Genomic DNA, 3,744 nt, shown 5'->3' with positions numbered 1-3,744 from the left:
ATTCCAGTAACTTTTATAGCAAAGCAGTTCCAATGGAAACTATTTTTAAAAAAACAGCCTCTGGATTAAAAAATATATCTTTTAGTGGAATTTCCATTTTCCAAACACTCATTTCCATACTTTTTGAGAAAGGGACCAACTGTGATAAAACTGATACCATAGAGCTAATCAGAGCATGCTGGTTAACAACCCTTTTTTTTTCTTTGGCTATGCCTGCAGCAGGCAGAAGATACCAGGCTAGTGATCAAACCTGTGCCACAGCAGCATCCAGAGCCACAGCAGTGATAATACTGGATTCTTAACCCACTGAGCCACCAGGAACTCCCTTTCAGCATTTGTTTTTATATTTTGGATTTTATTAATCAAAGAGCTACTTCCCATTTCACCCAAGCTAAATAAGAGATTACATTTCCTAGTTTCTTCTATCATGTAAACCAAAAATAAGCTTTCAATCTGACATTGAGAAGATCCCAACCCATATAATTGCTATTCATCAGCATTTGCTTAGTATACAGTTCCAAAATAATGAAAAAGAAAGATTTGGGTAAGATGATTGATGCCACAAGGCAAAGTTTTAGTAAAGAGATATTTAATGCCATTTCCTAAACTTACATGAGGGAATGGTTAATATCCTGTGGATGGCCATCACTTAAGCTGGCCTGAAGTTTCCTGGGACCTCTAAGAGTAGGATTTCTTGGAGTTCCTATAGTAGCTCAGTAGGTTAAGAACCCAAAAAGTATCCATGAGGATGTGGGTTCAATCCCCGGCCTTTCTCAGTGGGTTAAGGATCTGCTGTTGCCACAAGCTGTGGCATAGGTGGATGCAGCTGGGATCTGGCACTGCCGTGAGCTGGGGTGTAGGTCGCAGACATGGCTCGGATGCCGAGTGGCTATGGCTGTGGCTGTGGTGTAGGCCGGCAGCTACAGCTCCAATTTGACCCCTAGCCTGGGAACTTCCATGTGCCACGGGTGCGATCTTAAATAGAAAAAAAAAAAAAAAAGAGTAGGATTTTTTCCCTACTTACTGTTCTCCCCATCCCCCAGTTCCTGACAAAAATAAACAAAAGTCAGAGCTCATTCTAGACAAAATCTTCCCTAAGAGCTGCTCTGCTAGGTTTTGTACAATTCCCATATCCTAACCTCCCCTCCACAACACCCAGCTGCAGGGTACAATCTAAGACCAGGGAGGAAAACATCTCTTTAGCACCTCTTTCATTCATTCATTCTGGTGGTGCTAAGACTGGCATCTAGGAGTTGCTGCTGTGGCACAGTGGGTTAAGAATCTGACTGCAGGAGTTCTCATTGTGGCTCAGTGGTAATGAGGATGTGGATTTGATCCTTGGCCTCGCCGCTCAGTGGGTTAAGGATCTGGCATTGCCGTGAGCTGTGGTGTAGGTCTCAGATGTGGCTAAGATCCTGCATTGCTGTGGCTGTGGTGTAGGCCGGCAGCTGCAGCTCTGATTCGACCCCTAGCCTGGGACCCTCCATGTGCTGCCTGTGCGGCCCTAAAAAGCAAAAAAAAAAAAAAAAAAAAAAAGAAAAGAAAAGAAAAGAAAGAAAAGAAAAGACTCTCACTGTATCTGCATCAGCTTGGATTGCAGCTGTAGCTTGGATTCAATCCCTGACCTAGAAGTTGCGTATGCCTTGGGGGTGGCCATTAAAAAAAAAATGGCATCAAATCAACAACCGTTCACTCTAAGAGAGAAATCCAGGATTTGTAAGGTTTGCAGGTTATACAGTTTAGGTTGGGTCCTTTCTAAGAAAAATAATACAAATTATGCATATGAAATTGCTAGGGCCCCTCCTGGAGGGTGTACAGGACCTGTGCCAGTGGAAGGCCCTAAAGTTTCTGCTCCATTTGCTAGACTATAAGCCATTTGTCCAAAAGTATTAGGGATATTACTTCTTGGGGAGCCAGGATCTAAATTTACACATACTACATATTTTTCATATATTAATTGGCTTCAGAATGTATACATGATGGCACATTATACCGGCGTAGGACTCAGAAGACCACATTGTCTTGGCGATTCTGCAGATCTGCCACGTTTATGAAAAACCTCAATGGGAACAGAGAAACCCATAGGTGCAGGCTGCTGAGAGGCAATCCGAAATCAGCTACTGGTGTCAGAAATACAACGAACAAAATTCTTCGTGCAAATTTACTGACCAGTTAACGTTCCTCGGAGACAACTAGGTAACCCGACATTCAGATGACCAGAGGTGCAAATGTCCTCAACCTCTTTTTAAAAACTTTCCTATGAGAACGGTAAGTGGGGAATCTCCAAATTTATATGCTGGCCTGGTATTTCAATTTTCAACGAGTCTGACTGCACGTGTTGTTTTTTCTTTTTCTCAAACTATTTAGAAAACTGATGCTTACACTTGCTGTTAAGACTGTATATTCTTATCAGACCTGTCATATCATTCTTCCTTGCTGGCAGACATAGACTCAATGCTCACACCTCTTGTCCAGCTTTTTATTTTAATAATGACAACATTCTATTTTGTTGTTTCTTAGTCCACTGCCTCCCAGTTGACAATCTCTGCAGAATGTTTGAAATATTAAAAACATTAATTCCTAGACAAATGGACAGCGAGCCAGCGTGAAATATTGATTTAACTCATTAACGAGGAAGCCAAAAGGTCAACCAGCTGATTCAAAGAGGATATGGAAAGTGCGGCTTTATATAGTCAAGGAAGAAAAAGGGAGGCTGCAATAAGATCGCTGCCATGGCTACAAAACTGGTTAATGTCCTGAGGGGCAATAGAACCATAAACTTTGAGATCTTTTCTAGTGAGCAGAAAGGAAAATCATCGTACTGCCCCAGTTCTCTGTAAGTGAACCTCTAACTTTACAGACATAAAATATCTGAGTCCTGGCACTCCCTGGTAGCCTAGTGGCTAAGGACTCAGCATTGTCACTGCTGTGGCATGGGTTAAATCCCTGGCTTGGGAACTTCCCCATGCCGAGGGTGCGCCCCGCCCCCCCAAAAAATCTGAGTCCTAATTGATAGTAAGTTATATGTTAAGCAAGTTACTCCCTTACAGAGTTAGCTGAACCTCAGTGGGCTTGTTGCTCAATGCTCTAGAACAGCATTAAAAGGCCATGCCAGAGTTCCCTTCGTGGCTCGGCGGTGAACGAACCCGACTAGGATCCATGAGGATGCAGGTTCGAGTCCTGGCCTTGCTCGGTGGGTTAAGAATCCGGTGTTGCCATGAGCTGTGTTGTCTGTGGCAGATACGGCTTGGATCTGGCGTGGCTGGGGCTGTGGTGGAGGCCGGCAGCTGCAGCTCAGATTCAACCCCTAGCCTGGGATCTTCCCCAGGCCTTGGGTGCAGCCCTCAAAAGCAAAAAATGAATGAATGAATGAATTTAAAAAGGCCGTGCGATTATCTTGCTTGTTTCTACATTCTCAGCATACCCAAAGACGAGAACAAACAATTCTGGCATCAGTGCGCCCCTCAAGAATTTTGCTCTGGAGTTTGAAGCCTTGCAGGTTCTCAGGGTTTCAGAGTTGTAAAAAAAAAAAAAAAAAATGTTACTTCACCATTTGTTCTAATCTCTTGGTCTAAGTGTTCTGCCCAATTAGCCAAACTGAGCAACAACAGCTCTGAGCGACAGCACACACAGGACCGTCTTAGGCCATGTTATGGGTTGAGTCTCTCCCCTCAAAATTCATGTGTTGAGATGCTAAGCCTCAGTACCACAGAATGGGACCTTATTTGAAGATAGGGTCTTCTC

The sequence above is a fragment of the Phacochoerus africanus genome, chromosome X, assembly GCF_016906955.1.
Source record: "Phacochoerus africanus isolate WHEZ1 chromosome X, ROS_Pafr_v1, whole genome shotgun sequence".
NCBI classification, from domain to species: domain Eukaryota; kingdom Metazoa; phylum Chordata; class Mammalia; order Artiodactyla; family Suidae; genus Phacochoerus; species Phacochoerus africanus.
The sequence above is the reverse complement of the archived record's forward strand: the minus strand, read 5'-3'. Positions refer to the sequence as shown.